This window comes from Nerophis ophidion, linkage group LG07 (genome assembly GCF_033978795.1).
Source record: "Nerophis ophidion isolate RoL-2023_Sa linkage group LG07, RoL_Noph_v1.0, whole genome shotgun sequence".
Taxonomy (NCBI): Eukaryota; Metazoa; Chordata; class Actinopteri; order Syngnathiformes; family Syngnathidae; genus Nerophis; species Nerophis ophidion.
The window spans coordinates 35,005,159-35,026,223 of NC_084617.1; the positions used below are offsets into that span (position 1 = coordinate 35,005,159).

At 37.5% G+C, this 21,065-nt stretch overlaps 1 protein-coding gene across 2 annotated transcripts in view; it reads right to left on the reverse strand.

The window, feature by feature from the left end:
- LOC133556294 (calmodulin-regulated spectrin-associated protein 1-B-like) overlaps positions 1-10,097 on the reverse strand; it is an 81,770-nt gene extending 71,673 nt beyond the window's left edge. For both annotated transcript variants that reach the window (XM_061906088.1, XM_061906087.1), the window contains exon 1: positions 9,718-10,097. The gene's annotated coding sequence lies outside the window, so the exon portion shown is untranslated. The remainder of the gene's footprint in view (positions 1-9,717) is intronic.
- Between the last annotated feature and the right edge of the window lie 10,968 nt (positions 10,098-21,065).

Genomic DNA, 21,065 nt, shown 5'->3' on the forward strand with positions numbered 1-21,065 from the left:
TATATATACACATATATATATATATATATATATATATATATATATATATATAATTTACTCAAGAGTGTGTATATTGTACGTGTTACATATTGTTATGAAGGTGTCTGTTACTACATTATATATAAATATACACTTGCAGTGTGTATGTAAAACATATTACATATTGTTATGAATGTTTGTGTTACTACATTTTATATATGTATATATATATATATATATATATATATATATATATATATATCCATCCATCCCATCCATTTTCTACCGTTTATTCCCTTTTGGGGTCGCGGGGGGCGCTGGCGCCTATCTCAGCTACAATCGGGCGGAAGGCGGGGTACACCCTGGACAAGTCGCCACCTCATCACAGGGCCAACACAGATAGACGGACAACATTCACACTCACATTCACACACTAGGGCCAATTTTGTGTTGCCAATCAACCTATCCCCAGGTGCATGTCTTTGGAAGTGGGAGGAAGCCGGAGTACCCGGAGGGAACCCACGCATTCACGGGGAGGACATGCAAACTCCACACAGGAAATTCCCGAGCCTGGATTTGAACCCAGGCCTGCAAGACCTTTGTATTGTGAGGCAGACGCACTAACCCCTCTGCCCCCGTGAAGCCCATATATATATATATATATATATATATATATATATATATATATATATATATATATATATAATTTACTCAAGAGTGTGTATATTGTACGTGTTACATATTGTTATGAAGGTGTCTGTTACTACATTATATATAAATATACACTTGCAGTGTGTATGTAAAACATATGACACATTGTTATGAATGTTTGTGTTACTACATTTTATATATGTATATATATATATATATATATATATATATATATATTTATTTACAGTGTGTATATTGTACATATTACATATTGTTATGAAGGTGTCTGTTACTACATTATATATAAATATACACTTGCAGTGTGTATGTAAAACATATTACATATTGTTATGAATGTTTGTGTTACTACATTTTATATATGTATATATATATATATATATATATATATATATATATATATATATATATATATATATATATATATATTTATTTACAGTGTGTATATTGTACATATTACATATTGTTATGAGGGTGTCTGTTACTACATCATATACATATTAGGGCTGGGCGATATTGGCTTTTATTAATATCATGATATTTTTATGCCATATTGCGATATACGATATATATTACGATATTTTGCCTTGGCCTTGAATAAACACTTGATGCATATAATCACAGCAGTATGATGATTCTATGTGTCCACATTAAAACATTCTTCATACTGCATTAATATATGCTACTTTTAAACTTTCATGACCAAAACTGTATTTATTAAATACTCTTCATTCCCTCATGGGTGACTTTTTAAATGAAAGAACAAATTAATAGTGTTGCTACCTTTTTGTAGTAAGACTTCTGCTGCATACTTTGCATTGATTGATTAATACTTTTATTAGTAGATTGCACAGTACAGTACATATTCCGTACAATTGACCACTAAATGGTAACACTCAAATAAGTTTTTCAACTTGTTTAAGTCGGGGTCCACGTTGATCAATTCATGGTTCAAATATATACTATCAGCATAATACAGTCATCACACAGGTTAATCATCATAGTATATACATTGAACAGCATATTGCTGTTGTCCGCTGAATATCTTCCCACTTGAAGCCAAACCACCGCCAGATGATGGATCCCCTGCTCTTTATGTTGGGCATTTATTGTTCTTCCTCCATTTGTGATAAGTTTCGCACCATCTCTCTTGTATTGTCACGAGCTCCGCCCGCTCGACCTGGCTCAGCTAACGTTAGCCATGCTGCTACCTCGCTGATCGGCGAGAGCTATGACGCTAGACTCGCGAGAGTATGTGACGTATGTAAGAAGGCGGGCTTGTTTTCCGTATCTGTCAGAATGAGAGACGAGGAGGAGTGTTGTGTGATGCCCGCAGCAACACGACCTGCCTCAGCTAACATTAGCCATGCTAACGTTAGCTGAGGCGAGAGCATATGACGCTAGACCCGCGACAGTATGTGGCGTATGTAAGAAGGCGGGCTTATTTTACGTCTCTGTGAGAGGGACAGACGAGAAGAAGTGAGACACGCCAGTAATGTAATAAACACAGATTAAAGCAACGGTGTGAGAACATATTATCGAATATTAGGATATAGTCATTTTTTATATCGCACAGAGACAAACCTGCAATATACATATATATACATATACATAAATATACATATATTTATACATACACACGCACATACATATATATATATATATTAGGGGTGGGCAAATTAGTGCGTTAATTATGAGTTAACTCATCAATCTATTAACGCCGACAATTATTTTATCGCAAATTTGCGTATGTTGTTTACATGCTTTTATTTTGTTAACGCCTTTTCTTAACAAGATGGCGTCGCCCGGCGTCGAGGGGCTCTTGGTAAAGATGGAACATTTGGCAAAAATACCGGACAATTCTGCAAATTTCATGGCTGGCTTGCAGCGTGGTCACTCCGGGATCACTTACGACCGCCAGACAATTCTGAATGCGGATAGATCGGGCCGTTTTGGACTGAATGACGTGTGCTTGCTAGACCGACTAGCTAGCATGGGAATAGTTTGCCGGCTACATCCAGCGGGCTGTGAAGCAGCGGAGTATATGTGTTGTCTGTCTATTTATGGATAATGCAGACGAGGAGTGTTGGCTGAGTTCTTAATGTTTGCTTTCAGAGCGTGCATATCACAACATACAAGATGCCGTTATGGCGACACAACCTATACCGGGCTACCGCGCATGCTCGTCACTCCTGTTGCATGCTGGGTAGGCTAGTTCTTTTATTCCCTGGCTCATAACATCACAATATAGTACCATGTATATGATGCGTTCAGTTTATCAAAGCACCAAGCAAACAATCGGAAAATTCCCATCATATCAATTCCTAGATATGGTCATAATTATTTTAAGTGCACTACGCAGAATAAACACAACATTATTAATATTGCTACTACGGATAATTTGATCAAAAATTCCCTAAAACAGCCCACTACCTATAATATAGGTTTTTTAAACATAAGATCCCTGATAAAAAAAATGTTTCTGCTGTTACCTCAGAAATTGCCTGTTCAGATGTTATGATTGTGGCTCAGAGATTTGTATATAGATTATATTTATTTTCCATAACAAACAGGATAACTTGAATACCCTGGCAGTGGTAGTAATAAGCTTAAATGTTTGTATTTACATTTTTTGAGTTGATTTTCATAAAATATGCTATTTAACTGCTACTGTTTAACAAGGACTGATTTAAATTGTGTTTGCACAACAAATGTTTTGGCGCTTTTGTTCATGTGGGGGAATATTCCAATAAAGGTGCACTACACACTACTTTTGAATTCATTATTGGGCTTTGCATATACAATGCAGTTAATCGCGATTAATCAGAGAAATGGTGCGATTAACTTTGATTAAAATTTTTAATCGTTGCTCAGCCCTAATATATATATATATATATACATATACACACACACATACATATATATACAGTGAGTATATTGTACATATTACATATTGTTATGATGTCTTACTACATTATATATACTTGCAGTGTGTATATTGTACATATTACATATTGTTATGAAAGGTGTCTATTACTACATTATATATATACTTACATTGTGTATATTGTACATATTACATATTGTTATGAAGGTGTCTTACTACATTATATATATACTTGCAGTGTGTATATTGTACATATTACATATTGTTATGAAAGGTGTCTATTACTACATTATATATATTTATATACATATATATATATATATATATATATGTATATATATATATACACACACACACAGACTTAGTGTGTATATTGCACATTTTACATATTGTTTTAAAGGTGTCTCTTACTACATTACATATATACTTAGTGTGTATATTGTACATATTACATAGTTATGAAGGTGTCACAACAATATAAATAAACTTGCAGTGTGTATATAAAATATAATACATATTGTTATGAAGGTGTGTGTTACATTTATATATATATATATATATATATATATATATATATATATATATATATATATATATATATATATATATATATATATATATATATATATATATATATATCTGCAGTGTGTATATTGTACGTATTGTTATGAAGGTGTGTGTTATTACATCACATATATACTTACAGTGTGTATATTGTACATATTACAGATACATTATATATATATATATACATATATATATATGTCTGTTACTACATTTAAAATATACTTATAATGTGTATATAAAATGATGACAAACTTTTTTAAATGATTTTCAGAGCGCTTTATAGGCGGAATAGCGGGACTCCTATTAAGTCCATTGTTAGCTGACTTTAGCTAGCATTTATTAACAATTTACAATGCATAAAAAACATCTGCTCACAAGGGAGGTAGGGGTAAATCATTTTCCAGGATAACTTCACTGTCTCCATGACAACCACCATCAGGAGGTTCTGTAATCATTGCCACTGGTTTGTCCGTCCGTTATTAACTCAAAAAGTTACGGACAGATTTTAATGAAACTTTAAGGAAGATTAAATTTGGGGACTGATCCGGATCATTTCTACTACGCTACTATATGTTTAGGTTTCTGAGCGTCCATGCTAGTACATTCTGTTTTAGATAGCTCAAAAAGTTATTTGCACGTTTTCATGAGCATTTCAGGAAATGGGATAAGGAAATGTGACTACATTTTGGGGATGGTTCACTGTCTGGATTCAATACACATGCCCTCTATGACTGCTGTTCTAGTTTTCCACCACTGGAAAATTGTTTAAAATTGTCCAGTTTTTCCGGCAGGTTTGCACAAAAAATCAATTCACATCCGGATTGCAATTTGTCTTCATCCCAATTCTGATATAATCATTTTCAAAAATGTATTAAAAATAAATATATAAATATTTAAAACATTTTTAATAACCAATTTTTTAATACCTTTTTAGGCCATTTCCATGCAACCAAAATAAGTTTTTGTAACATGTAACCTGCTTTGAAAAATATTCATAATAAGGCTAGACAGGGGATGTGATTTTGCAATGCATTGTGGGTGCCAGGTAGCCAGTTTTTCCTGGACATATGTTTTGTTTACATGGCTGTACTGTACCTGCGGTATTGTGAGAGAGAGCAACAAATTGGATTAAAATGGATCATATCAGATAAAAAAAATAAAACAAGGGACAGTGCTGAAACAAACTGGACTTTGTTCCAAAGGCTCGCCACCTTGAAAAAAATCAGTCAAATGGTGGAATTGATCCATATTAGCATGTCCAATAAAACGTGTCCTATATCTCCATAGTCAATGAAGTCAGTTCTAATACAGGCCAAACATTTCGGAAGGCAAAGATGGTAAAGTGTGTGTGTAAGACCTTGGAATTTTACACCATAAAGAGAAGACTGTGGTCCTTTCACAGGTAAATCACAACCATCTGATTGCACACAACCATCTGATTGGTTACATACAAAATCAATCAGCAGTGCGTATTCAGAGCGATGTAACAGCCAATCAGCAGTGCGTATTCAGAACGCATGTTGTCAATGCTTTAGCATCGAGCAGATATGAGTTTAGCAGGAGAGCAGCGGACTCTCCCCAAATAATAATAAACACTTCCAAGTCAACTACTTTCTAAACATCACTATGAGCCCGTTGACCTTCTAGAAACTTAAACTGCAGCTCAGCTCACTCACAGTTTTGGCTTTAGGTGAAGGCTAGTTAGCTTTTAGCGTAACGTTAGGTCATTTTGCGGTGTGTGTGTGTGTGTGTGTGTGTGTGTGTGTGTGTGTGCGTGTGAGTGTGCGTGTGAGTGTGCGTGTGAGTGTGCGTGTGTGTTAGGGGCAGCAAAGCCCTGTCTGTCTGTTATTGCATTAAACTGCATGGTGTACAGGGATGACTAGTCTCACCAACTACTTTCTAAACATCACTATGAGCCCGTTGACCTTCTAGAAACTTAAACTGCAGCCCAGCTCACTCACAGTCTTGGCTTTAGGTGAAGGCTAGTTAGCTTTTAGCGTAACGTTAGCTCATTTTGCGGTGTGTGTGTGTGTGTGTGTGTTAGGGGCAGCAAAGCCTTGTCTGTCTGTTATTGCTTTAAACTGCATGGTGTACAGGGATGACTAGTCTCACCAATTGCTGTTGTACTATTTTTTCTGCTATAGTTACATTAATAATCATTAGTAATGTAGCAGCCTAATTTGAATGGCAGGGTCCATGCTATCACATGTTGACAAAAATATAAAATGGCGTAGTGGGTAGAGCGGCCGTGCCAGAAACCTGAGGGTTGCAGGTTCGCTTCCCACCTATTGACATCAAAGTCACTGCTGTTGTGTCCTTGGGCAGGAAGCTTCACCCTTCGCCCTCGGTGCTGCTCACACTGGTGAATGAATGATTGGTGGTGGTCGGAGGGGCCGTAGGCGCAAACTGGCAGCCACGCTTCCGTCGGTCTACCCCAGGGCAGCTGTGGCTACAGATGTAGCTTACCACCACCAGGTGTGAATGAATGATGGGTTCTCACTTCTCTGTGAGCGCTTTGAGTATATAACAATAGAAAAGCGCGATATAAATCTAATCCATTATTATTATTATTATTATTACATAGTAAAAGTCAACTACAGGCTTCCCAAATGCTGTAATAAATTAAGCATGATGAGTTGACTTGAAGCCGTTTAATGTTGCACTTTTTATATGTAAAATAAAGGTTTTGTCATTTTATTTAATCAAAGCAACAACTTGAGGCAGTTTAATGTGGATTAACGTAGGCAGAACTATTATAGTGTTCCCAATGTTAAAAAGATAAAGCCTTTGTTTCCAAATTTGGTAAATAAATAACCCAAAAAATGTATATTGTTGTTTTCTTACTGTACCAAAAATGAACCGAACCATGACCTCTAAGCCGAGGTACGTACCAAACCGAAATTTTTGTGTACCGTTACACCCCTAATATATATATATATATATATATATATATATATATATATATATATATATATATATATATATATATATATATATACATATATACATATACATATACAAACCCTGTTTCCATATGAGTTGGGAAATTGTGTTAAATGTAAATATAAATGGAATACAATGATTTGCAAATCCTTTTCAACCCATATTCAATTGAATGCACGACAAAGACAAGATATTTGATGTTCAAACTCGTAAACTATTTTTTGGGGCAAATAATAATTAACTTAGAATTTCATGGCTGCAACACGTGCCAAAGTAGTTGGGAAAGGGCATGTTCACCACTGTGTTAAATCACCTTCTCTTTTAACAACACTCAATAAAGGTTTGGGAACTGAAGAAACTAATTGTTGAAGCTTTGAAAGTGGAATTCTTTCCCATTCTTGTTTTACGTAGAGCTTCAGTCGTTCAACAGTCCCAGGTCTCCGCTGTTGTATTTTACGCTTCATAATGCGCCACACATTTTCGATCGGAGACATGTCTGGACTGCAGGTGGGCCAGGAAAGTACCCGCATTCTTTTACTACGAAGCCACGCTGTTTTAACATGTGACATTGCATTGTTTTGTTGAAATAAGCAGGGGCATCCATGATAACGTTGCTTGGATGACAACATATGTTGCTCCAAAACCTGTATGGACCATTCAGCATTAATGGTGCCTTCACAGATGTGTAAATTACCCATGCCTATGATGGTTATTTTCCTCTTTGTTCCGGAGGACACCACATCCACAGTTTCCAAATATAATTTGAAATGTGGACCTGTCAGACCACAGAACACTTTTCTACTTTGCATCAGTCCATCTTAGATGAGCTCGGGCCCAGCCAAGCCGGCGGCGTTCCTGGGTGTTGTTAATAAATGGCTTTCGCTTTGCATAGTAGAGTTTTAACTTGCACTTACAGATGTAGCGACCAACTGTAGTTACCGACAGTGGTTTTATGAAGTGTTCCTGAGCTCATGTGGTGATATCCCTTACACACTGATGTTGGTTTTTGATGCAGTACCGCCTGAGGGGTCAAAGGTGTGTAATATCATCGCTTACGTGCAGTGATTTCTCCAGATTCTCTGAACCTTTTGATGATTTTATGGACCCGTAGATGGTAAAATCCCTAAATTACTTGCAATAGCTCGTTGAGAAATGTTGTTCTAAACTGTTCGACAATTTGATTACAAATTGATGACCTTCGCCCCATCCTTGTTTGTGAATTACTTAGCATTTCGTGGAAGCTGCTTTTATACCCAATCATGGCACCCACCGTTTCCCAATTAGCCTGCACACCTGTGGGATGTTCCAAATAAGTGTTTGATGAGCATTCCTCAACTTCATCAGCATTTATTGCCACCTTTCCCAACTCAAAGCTCTGCGCCCCCCACCATCTCCCTCAACACCAACGCCAGCACTCCATTAAGGGATTTAAAGGACTACAAGGACATCACAGTACTCCTAGAACATCGCTGGACTTTAAAGGCCCTCTCCATCCTAGAGGAGGATGTACGCCGGCAGTTTTTGAAGCTGAACACACGGAAGACCTCCACCATTGACCATGTCCCTAAGAAAGCAGGGATCACGGGACTCAATGACTACAGGCCGGTTGCGCTGACGTCTATGGTCATGAAGTCCTTTGAACGCTTGGTCCTGCCCCACCTCGAAGACATCAACGCCCCTCTCCTGGACCCACTGTATGTCTGCTTATCCGCGCTGTGATCCATAATAAATGTTCACCTCCGGGAATTTTAAACACGTAATCACCGTGTGTTTGTGTGGCTAAAGGCTAAAGCTTCCCAACTCCATCTTTCTACTGGGACTTCTCCAATATTGATTGAACAAATTTCAAAACATTCAGCAACACAGATGTCCAAAATACTGTGTAATTAAGCCGTTAAAGCAGACGACTTTTAGCTGAGTGTGTGCGTAGCGCTCATACTTCCTGAAACCCTGTGACGTCTTGCGTACACGTCATCATTACACGACGTTTCGAAGACAAATCTCCAGAGAAATTTAAAATTGTAATTTAGTAAACTAAAAAGGCCTTATTGGCATGTGTTGCAATGTTAATATTTCATCATTGATATATAAACTATCAGACTGTGTGGTGGGTAGTAGTGGGTTTCAGTAGGCCTTTAAGATGATAATTGAATCACTTATTTATTTCCAACAAGTTTATAGTTATTTTTATATATTTTCTTCCAAATAGTTCGAGAAAGGCCACTACAAATGAGCAGTATTTTGCACTGACATACAATTTAATAAATCAGAAAATGATGACATAGTGTTGTATTTTACTTCTTTCTCTTTTTTTCAACCAAAAATACTTTGCTCTGATTAGGGGGTACTTGAATCCCCAAAAAATTTCGCAGGGGGTACATCACTGAAAATACGTTGAGAACCACTGTTACCTGTAGCATCAACTCAGGTGTATTCATGTTACCATTGCCAGCTTAATGTGCCGCATATCATTGCTTCCGAACTTCAATATTTAAAACACTAAAAGTGATTTGGAAAAGCGAACTTTGGCTATTTTCCAACAAGCAAAAGGACCAATGCCAGACAAGCATGCACTTGCACCGGGGTGGCTAATGCTAACTGTAATACAAGCTAATGCTAACTGCATCTAGCACGGAGGGAAAGCTCAACATGTTGGCTAAGGAGGACTTTACCTTGAAAATGTGAAAAATGCGAGTCCAACTTCACTCCCACAGCGACCACCAGTCAACCAAGAACCCGCCCGGCGTGGAGAAAAGCCCGCCGCCAGCCGCACATCGTCGCCGGCTAATGATGCTAGCCGCTGGTGCTAGCAGGGGGAGGTAGGTCCGATGGTCTCCCGGCAACAACACCCGATTCCCGGCCTTATTGCCAACCGCGCCACGGGAGAATGTCAATCGGGGGGGGGAAAAAAAAAAAAAGAAAATCGAGGCGCTGCAGTAAAGAGGCGCGACTAATAGTATGACGTCAGTAATAGACGCGACATTGCAGACAGATATGCGTGCATATGTTGAAGATTGCAGAGCTGCGAGCTGCAGGGCGTTCGCGCTCCTAAAAAAAAAACTATCATAGCAGCTATGCGCATGCGCCCTTACTCCACAGACGCGAGAAATCTTTTTTTTAAGTCAACTTTTTTTTTTATAACAACATGTATAACGTTGTTGTAATACAACTTTTCAAAAATAATAAAAGCAGACAAATCAAAAAATTGACGTTGTGCCATTTGATAATGTTTATCATTCTGACCGCTAGAGGGCGTAGAAGAAAATACACTATATTGCCAAAAGTATTTGGCCACCCATCCAAATGATGACAATCACTAATCCAGTGGTTCTTAAAGGCCTACTGAAACCCACTACTAACCACCACGCAGTCTGATAGTTCATATATCAATGATGAAATATTAACATTGCAACACATGCCAATACGGCCTTTTTACTTTACTAAATTACAATTTTAAATTTCCCAGGAGTTTCGTCTTGAAAACGTCGTGTAATGATGACGTGTACATGTGACGTCACACATTTTTAGGAAGTATGAGCGCTACGCACACACTCAGCTAAAAGTCATCTGCTTTAACGGCATAATTACACAGTATTTTGGAGATCTGTGTTGCTAAATCTTTTGCAATTCGTTCAATTATTATTGGAGAAGTCACAGTAGAAAGATGGAGTTGGGAAGCTTTAGCCTTTAGCCACACAAACACACGGGGATCCCTTGTTTAAAATTCCTGGAGGTGAAAATTTACTATGGATCAGAGCGCGGTCAAGCGAACATGAAACACGACGGATTGTCAACCAGCAGGTTTCTGCGAGAAAATTGTGGTTAAAAAGTCGCTTCTTACGGGAGAAAAGCTGAGCTTGCCCCGTCCATAGTTGCCGTTGACTTCCCTGAGACACTGGCGTCAAGACACCCGTGGTCGTACACCTCCAACAATCAGGTACTATTTAACTCAATGAACTCTAGCAACACAATAGAAAGATAAGGGATTTCCCAGAATTATCCCACTAAATGTGTCTAAAAACATCGGAATCCGTCCCAATGCAATCGCCTTTTTTTTTGGAAACTTTTTTTATCTTTTTTTTTTTTTTTTTTCTAGTCCGTCGCTATCAATATCCTCAAACACGAATCTTTCATCCTCGCTCAAATTAATGGGGAAATCGTCGTTTTTGCAGTCCGAATAGCACTTTTTGTTGGAGGCTCCCATTAAAACCAATGTGAGTATGTGAGGAGCCCCCACACTTGCGACGTCATCGTCTGCGACTTCCGGTAGAGGCAGGGCATTTCTCTTAGGATCGAAAGTTGCGAACTTTATCGTGGATGTTCTCTACTAAATCCTTTCAGCAAAAATATGGCAATATCGCGAAATGATCAAGTATGACACATAGAATGGATCTGCTATCCCTGTTTAAATAAGAAAATCTAATTTCAGTAGGCCTTTAACCTAGTTGGAGGTACCGAACCCCACCAGTTTCATATGCATATTCACCGAACCCTACTTTAGTGAAAAAGAAAAAAAATAATACATTTTCAAATTCAAGACAAAGTTATGTATTTTTTTACTTGTGAAATGATCCATGCATGAACATCACCTTGTTCAAAGAACAAAACCAACACAGTGCATGAACTCACAACAAATTACACAACTGAAAATCAGTGTGAATTCTGCTGTTGCCGTATCCATAATACGCCAATAGGGAGAAGTTTTTATTTACACGATGAGTCAGGTGTATCTTGACCTCTGCGGCGGAGGCTCCACCGAACCCCTGAGGCCGACTCACCGAACCCTTAGGGTTCGATCGAACCCAGGTTAAGAACCACTGCACTAATCACTTGGCCCGGCCACAGGTGTATAAAATCAAGCACTTAGGCTTGGAGACTGTTTCTACAAACATTTGTGAAAGAATGGGCCACCTGGATGCCACACGTGCAACAAAACCAGTCGTGAAATTTCCTCGCTCCTAAATATTCCAAAGTCAACTGTCTGCTTTATTATAGGAAAAGTGAAGCATTTGGAAACAACAGCAACTCAGCCACCAAGTGGTAGGCCACGTAAACTGACAGAGAGGTCAGCATAGTGCAAAGATTTTCTGCACAGTCAGTTGCTACAGAGCTCCAAACTTCATGTGACCTTCAAATCAGCCCACGTACAGTACGCAGAGCCATGGAATGTGTTTCCATGGCCGAGCAGCTGCATCTAACCAATACATCACCAAGTCCAATGCAAAGCGTAAGTTACAGTGGTGTAAAGCACGTCACCATTGGACTCTAGAGCAGTGGAGACGCCTTCTCTGGACTGATGAATCACGCTTTTCCATCTGGCAATCTGATCGACAAGTCTGGGATTGGAGGTTGCCAGGAGTATGGTACATTTCGAACTGCATTGTGCCGAGTGTGAAATTTGGTGGAGGAGGAATTATGGCGTGGGGTTGTTTTTCAGGAGTTGGGCTTGGCCCGTTAGTTCCAGTGAAAGGAACTTTGAATGCTCCAGGTTACCAAAACATTTTGGATGATTCCATGCTCCCAGCCTTGTGGGAACAGTTTGGAGTGGGCCCCTTCCTCTTCCAACATGACTGTGCACCAGTGCACAAAGCAAGGTCCATAAAGACATGGATGACAGAGTCTGGTGTGGATTAACTTGACTGGCCTGAACAGTGTCCTGACATGAATCTGATAGAACACCTTTGGGATGAATTAGAACAGAGACTGAGAGCCAGGCCTTCTCCACCAACATCAGTGTGTGACATCACCAATGCGCTTTTGGCAGAATAGTGGAAAATTGCTATAAACACACTCCGCAACCTTGTGGACAGCCTTCCCAGAAGAGTTGAAGCTGTATTAGCTGCAAAAGGTGGTCCCACATCATATTGAACCCTATGGGTTAGGAGTGGGATGGCACTTCTTTCTTCTTCTTTTTTTCATAGTTTATTTTGAACATGAGCACATTTACAACACAATACATCACACAGTTTCATATCACCTCACATCGCGTCATGTCCGAAAAGGAGTAGGAAGAAGCAAAGCTTATTTAATCCTACCCCTTTCCCACGTCAGAGCGCCCACAAATATATATACATTCATCTACTGACTCTACTTACAGCAAAATGACATCCGTGAATGAGTAATACAACAGTTCTGTAACATGTAATCAATCAATTCAGTCGTTACCAACATACTGAGATGAAGCATGTCTTATTTTCAATAAGGTTGAAAGTGTTTCTCATAATTCTTCTTCTTTGTACTTTATAAGCACTATTAATTTGAAGAGCCTCTTAAACTGGCTCATATCAGTACAATGTTTAACTTCTTTACTTAATCCATTCTATAATTTAATTCCACATACTGATATGCTGAAGGTTTTAAGTGTTGTACGTGCATACAAGTGTTTTAAATTACATTTTCCTCTAAGGTTATATTTCTCCTCTTTAGTTGAGAAGAATTGTTGTACATTCTTTTGTAGTAGGTTATAATTTGCTTTGTACATCAGTTTAGCTGTTTGCATTTTTACCAAATCATCGAGCTTTAATAATTTTGACTCAATAAATAAAGGGTTTGTGTGTTCTCTGTATCCAACATTATGTATTATTGTAAATGATCTTTTTTGTAACACTGTTAACGAATGTAGCGCACATTTGTAGTTGTTTCCCCATATTCTGCACAAGAACTTTAGATATGGTAACACTAGCGAGCAGTTTAGAATATAAAGTTATTTTTGGCCCAGGACGTATTTTGCTTTATTCATTATTGAAATATTTTTTGCCCCCCTATGTTGTATGTTTTGTATATGAGATTTCCAGTTCATTTTATCATCTATTAATACTCCCCAAAATCTGGTTTCTTTTACCCTTTTAATGTTTACTCTGTCTATTTGTATTTGTGTATGATGCTCTTTTCTACTGTTACCAAATAACATTATTTTAGTTTTACTGAGATTCAAAGATAGTCTGTTTTTATCAAACCATTTTTTTTATTTTTTCATTTCTGCCGTTTTTATTTGTATTATCTTCTGTGTGTTCTGTCCTGAACAGAAAGCAGTTGTGTCGTCTGCAAATAAAACTAACTTCAAGTCCTTGGTAACTTTGCAAATGTCGTTTGTATAAAGATTGAACAATCTTGGTCCCAGTATTGATCCCTGGGGTACACCACAAGATATATCCAACCGTGTTGACATATTTTCACCCATCTTCACATATTGCTTCCTGTTGGTTAAATAGCTTCTTACCCAGTTCAATACCAAACCTCTGATGCCATATCCTTCTAGTTTTTGTATTAAAATATCATGATTAATTGTGTCAAATGCTTTTATTAAATCCATGAATGTTGCGGCTGCACATTCCTTACCGTCTATTGCATTGGTAATTTCCTCTGTTATTTTGATTAATGCTATTGATGGTGAGATATTTGCTCTAAATCCAAATTGGTTCTCCACGAGCGTCCCACTTTTGTTGATAAATTTATCTAATCGGCTATTGAATAGTTTTTCCATGATTTTGGAGAATTGTGGAAGTAATGAAACTGGTCTGTAGTTAGTGAACTGGTTTGTGTCTCCATTCTTATAAATAGGTACAACTTTTGCAATTTTCATTTTGTCAGGGAATTTGCCGGTTAGAAATGATACGTTACTGATATATGTCAGAGGTTCTGAAATGTCTTCTACAACCTTTTTTATCGTTACCATATCTATTCCATGACAGTCGGTTGAGGTCTTAGATTTACAATTTTGATTACTTCTTCTTTTGTCACCTTCTTAAGAAACGCTGGGCGGCATGGCGTAGTGGGTAGAGCGGCTGTGCCAGAAACCTGAGGGTTGCAGGTTCGCTTCCCACCTATGGACATCAAAGTCGCTGCCGTTGTGTCCTTGGGCAGCACACTTCACCCTTTGCCCCCGGTGCCGCTCACACCGGTGAATGAATGATTGGTGGTGGTCGGAGGGGCCGTAGGCGCAAACTGGCAGCCACGCTTCCGTCAGTCTCCCCCAGGGCAGCTGTGGCTACAGATGTAGCTTACCACCACCAGGTGTGAATGAATGATGGGTTCCCACTTCTCTGTGAGCGCTTTGAGTATCTAACAATAGAAAAGCGCGATATAAATCTAATCCATTATTATTATTATTACATGGAATTGGGATTTCTGTCTATGAGCTCACTCAAGTTCTCAACTGACCCATCATCTGCATTTGGAATTCTTTGTTCCAGATTTTTTCCAATATTAACAAAGCAATCATTAAAACATTTAACTATTTGGTTCATATTGTCATTTTTTGTATTCCCATCTGGAAAGTATTGGGGGTAATCTTTTTTAGCACCATTTTTGATGATGCTCTTTAGGATGCTCCATGTTGCTCTCATGTTGTTTCTGTTGTAGTTTAATAATTGACTGTAGTATTCCCTCTTAGATGTTCGTAGTATACCAATTAGCTTGTTTTTATATTTCTACTTATTTTCTGCCTCTATAGATCTCTGTGTCATAAATATTCGATATAATGTGTTTTTTTTGTGACAAGCATTTCTCAGTCCTTTTGTCATCCATGGTTGGTTGTTTTTCTTTTGTTTCTTATTAAGTTCTTTCCAAGGACATATCATTAAGTGTTAGAAAGGTGTTGAAAAATTTCCCATAGGCATCATCTACATCATCTTCATTGTATACATTGTCCCAAGTTTGTTTCCTCAAATCCTCCTTGAAGGAAAATATTATTTCCTCTGAGCAGTCTTTGAAATGTCTTTTTGTCACTCTTCTTCTTCTTGTAATTCCCATCATAAATAGTCAAAACTGGCAAATGGTCGCTGATGTCAGTTGTTAACAGTCCACTTGTTGCATAATTATCAAAGACATTAGTGAAGATATTATCAATAAATGTAGCACTGTGACTTGCAATTCTGGTTGGCCTTGTGATTTGGGGATACAACCTTATACTATCTATGAAATCATTAATGGACTTTTGCTTGTTGGGGTTCAAGAGATCTATATTGAAGTCTCCACATAAAAAAAGTACTTTTTGACTGATTCCATTGAAAGTTCCCTTAATCCAGTCTTCAGATTCTTCAATATTCGAGTTGGGTGTTCTATATATACAATTGATCAATACATTTCTACTTCTTTCATGATGTAGCTCAATGGTTATACACTTTAAAACATTATCAATAGCTAGTGACATGTTTTTTACCACCTTGTACTGGAAGTCCTTCATCACATACACAGCAACTCCGCCTCCATTCTTTTTTAATTTATTAATATAATTGAGTTCATATCCGGGCTTCACGGTGGAAGAGGGGTTAGTGCGTCTGCCTCACAATACGAAGGTCCTGCATTCCTGGGTTCAATTCCAGGCTCGGGATCTTTCTGTGTGGAGTTTGCATGTTCTCCCTGTGAATGCGTGGGTTCCCTCCGAGTACTCCGGCTTCCTCCCACTTCCAAAGACATGCACCTGGGGATAGGTTGATTGGCAACACTAAATTGGCCCTAGTGTGTGAATGTGAGTGTGAATGTTGTCTGTCTATCTGTGTTGCCCCTGCGATGAGGTGGCGACTTGTCAAGGGTGTACCCCGCCTTCCGCCCGATTGTAGCTGAGATAGGCGCCAGCGCCCCCCGCGACCCCAAAAGGGAATAAGCGGTAGAAATGGATGGATGGAGTTCATATCCTTCTAGTCCAATGTCCATTCCTTTTTTTTGTATTCATCAATATTTCTGATACAGCAATAATTTTGAAAGGTTCTTTAAATTGTTACAAAAATGATTTCATATTGTTAAAATTGGCATACAAACTTCTGCAGTTAATATGAATAATTGACTGTTTGTTTTTGGAATTAATGTTGGTGTTGAATTGTACTTCTCTATAATATAAACAATTATTGTCCACTTCATATGTGAGTCAAGGCAGGTGGCCAAATACTTTTGGCAATATAGTGTTTATTTATTATTTGTATATTAACTTTACATTTTTCTTCCTGTAATAATTTTTCATGAATAAGGAATCTATTTTTATTAAAAAATTACATTTTTTAATTGTGGTAATAGCTTTACCGTCATGCAGTGCAACATGAAAAGAATACAAGATGTTGCATGTCCAAAATTAGTTTAAAAAAATATAAAAACTTTGAAGAAGGCTTATTAACTTTTCTCTACTGAGGGCTGTACTTTGTGTATACTTGCCTGGTAGAGATGGGACATTCTCGAACGAGGCGGGTCTTTTGAAAAGATCCTTTGTTCAGTGGACAATGAGACTTGTGAGTCGTTTGTTTGCGAGTCCTTCCTCTCAATAAATGAGAATATGGTGCAAAACTAATTTACTTCATGAGTTCAATTAAGACTAATTAAAGGCCCAAGAAGTTTTTGCTGTTATTATTGGCGAACCAGTAGTTTACAAGATGGAACTTGTTGACATTTTTTTTCATTAAAAATAGTTTGACAAAAATTGTATAAAAAAACCCAACTTAAAATCGATAGATAGACCTGAAGTTGATCTCGATACTTGCGTCAAAAGTAAAGATAAAATACAAATTTGACTTATTTTTAACACTTTTATAAGTGGGTAACTTTTGGATCCCCAGAATTTTAGTGGGAATTAAAAAACATTTTTTGTTTGATTTGCAAAAACACTGGTCAAAGATATTTTATATTACAGGAGTTATCTGCTTTTTACTGCAAAACCACAAGTCAAAGATCCTCTATATACGTGGTCCCCAACCACCGAGATCGATTGGTACCGGGCCGCAGAAGAATTTTTTATAAATTTTTAAAAATATTTTTTATTCTTATTAAATCAACATAAAAAACACAAGATACACTTACAATTAATGCACCAACCCAAAAAAAACTCCCTTTTTCATGACAACCTTTTTGTAGCTGCGGACCGGTCAACGCTTGAAACTTTGTCCCACGGACCGGGGAGGGGGAGGGGGAGGGGGAGGGGGGGGGGGGGTTCATAAATAAATACAATCATGTCTGCTTACGGACTGTATCCCTGCAGACTGTATTGATCTATATTGATATTTAATGTATATATTGTGTTTTTATGTTGATTTAACAATAAAAAAAACCTACAAAAAACATTTATTTTATTTTTAATTTCTTGTGCGGCCCGGTGTTGGGGACCAGTTGTCTACATTACAGGGAAGTTTTGTTTCATCTGCAAAAACACTAGTCAAAGATCCTTTATATTACAGAAGTTATCTGCTTTATACCGCAAAACCCCATTTCAAAGATTCTCTGCATTACTGGGAAGTTTTGTTGCATTTGCAAAAACACTGGTCAAAGATCATATATATTACAGGAGTTATCTGCTTTATACTGCAAAACCACAAGTCTAAAATCCTCTATACAACAGGAATGTGTTGCATTTTGTAAGGACCTATATTGCAAAACAGTGGTTAAAGATTGTCTATGTATAGGAGTGCTCTGATTTTTACTGCAAAAACACAAGTCAAAGATCCTCTATATAACAGGAGTACTGTGCTGTACACTGCAAAACCACAAGTCAAAGATCCTCTACATCAGTGGTCCCCAACTACCGGGCCGCGGCCCGGGCCGCAGAATAATTTTTTATTCATTTTTATAAGAACATTTTTTTTTTTTTTTTTTTTTTTAAATAAATCAACATAAAAAACACAATATACACTTACAATTAGTGCACCAACCACAAAACCCTCCCTTTTAAATGACAAAAACGTCCCTTTTTCATGACAAAGAAAAAAATAAAATAAAAAAATACGAAGGTCCTGAGTAGTCAGGGTTCAATCCCGGGCTTGACATCTTTCTGTGTGGAGTTTGCATGTTCTCCTTGTGAATGCATGGGTTCCCTCCGGGTACTCCGGCTTCCTCCCACTTCCAAAGACATGCACCTGGGGATAGGTTGATTGGCAAAACTAAATTGGCCCTAGTGTGTGAATGTGAGTGTGAATGTTGTCTGTCTATCTGTGTTGGCCCTGTGGTGAGATGGTGACTTGTCCAGGGTGTACCCCGCCTTCCGCCCGATTGTAGCTGAGATAGGCACCAGCACCCCCCGCGACCCAAAAGGGAATAAGCGGTAGAAATGGATGGATGGAGTTCATATCCTTCTAGTCCAATGTCCATTCCTTTTTTTTGTATTCATCAATATTTCTGATACAGCAATAATTTTGAAAGGTTCTTTAAATTGTTACAAAAATGATTTCATATTGTTAAAATTGGCATACAAACTTCTGCAGTTAATATGAATCATTGACTGTTTGTTTTTGGAATTAATGTTGGTGTTGAATTGTACTTCTCTATAATATAAACAATTATTGTCCACTTCATATGTGAGTCAAGGCAGGTGGCCAAATACTTTTGGCAATATAGTGTTTATTTATTATTTGTATATTAACTTTACATTTTTCTTCCTGTAATAATTTTTCATGAATAAGGAATCTATTTTTATTAAAAAATTACATTTTTTAATTGTGGTAATAGCTTTACCGTCATGCAGTGCAACATGAAAAGAATACAAGATGTTGCATGTCCAAAATTAGTTTAAAAAAATATAAAAACTTTGAAGAAGGCTTATTAACTTTTCTCTACTGAGGGCTGTACTTTGTGTATACTTGCCTGGTAGAGATGGGACATTCTCGAACGAGGCGGGTCTTTTGAAAAGATCCTTTGTTCAGTGGACAATGAGACTTGTGAGTCGTTTGTTTGCGAGTCCTTCCTCTCAATAAATGAGAATATGGTGCAAAACTAATTTACTTCATGAGTTCAATTAAGACTAATTAAAGGCCCAAGAAGTTTTTGCTGTTATTATTGGCGAACCAGTAGTTTACAAGATGGAACTTGTTGACATTTTTTTTCATTAAAAATAGTTTGACAAAAATTGTATAAAAAAACCCAACTTAAAATCGATAGATAGACCTGAAGTTGATCTCGATACTTGCGTCAAAAGTAAAGATAAAATACAAATTTGACTTATTTTTAACACTTTTATAAGTGGGTAACTTTTGGATCCCCAGAATTTTAGTGGGAATTAAAAAACATTTTTTGTTTGATTTGCAAAAACACTGGTCAAAGATATTTTATATTACAGGAGTTATCTGCTTTTTACTGCAAAACCACAAGTCAAAGATCCTCTATATACGTGGTCCCCAACCACCGAGATCGATTGGTACCGGGCCGCAGAAGAATTTTTTATAAATTTTTAAAAATATTTTTTATTCTTATTAAATCAACATAAAAAACACAAGATACACTTACAATTAATGCACCAACCCAAAAAAACCTCCCTTTTTCATGACAACCTTTTTGTAGCTGCGGACCGGTCAACGCTTGAAACTTTGTCCCACGGACCGGGGAGGGGGAGGGGGAGGGGGAGGGGGGGGGGTTCATAAAAAAATACAATCATGTCTGCTTACGGACTGTATCCCTGCAGACTGTATTGATCTATATTGATATTTAATGTATATATTGTGTTTTTATGTTGATTTAACAATAAAAAAAACCTACCAAAAACATTTATTTTATTTTTAATTTCTTGTGCGGCCCGGTGTTGGGGACCAGTTGTCTACATTACAGGGGAGTTTTGTTTCATCTGCAAAAACACTAGTCAAAGATCCTTTATATTACAGAAGTTATCTGCTTTATACCGCAAAACCCCATTTCAAAGATTCTCTACATTACTGGGAAGTTTTGTTGCATTTGCAAAAACACTGGTCAAAGATCATATATATTACAGGAGTTATCTGCTTTATACTGCAAAACCACAAGTCTAAAATCCTCTATACAACAGGAATGTGTTGCATTTTGTAAGGACCTATATTGCAAAACAGTGGTTAAAGATTGTCTATGTATAGGAGTGCTCTGATTTTTACTGCAAAAACACAAGTCAAAGATCCTCTATATAACAGGAGTACTGTGCTGTACACTGCAAAACCACAAGTCAAAGATCCTCTACATCAGTGGTTCCCAACTACCGGGCCGCGGCCCGGGCCGCAGAATAATTTTTTATTCATTTTTATAAGAACATTTTTTTTTTTTTTTTTTTTTTAAATAAATCAACATAAAAAACACAATATACACT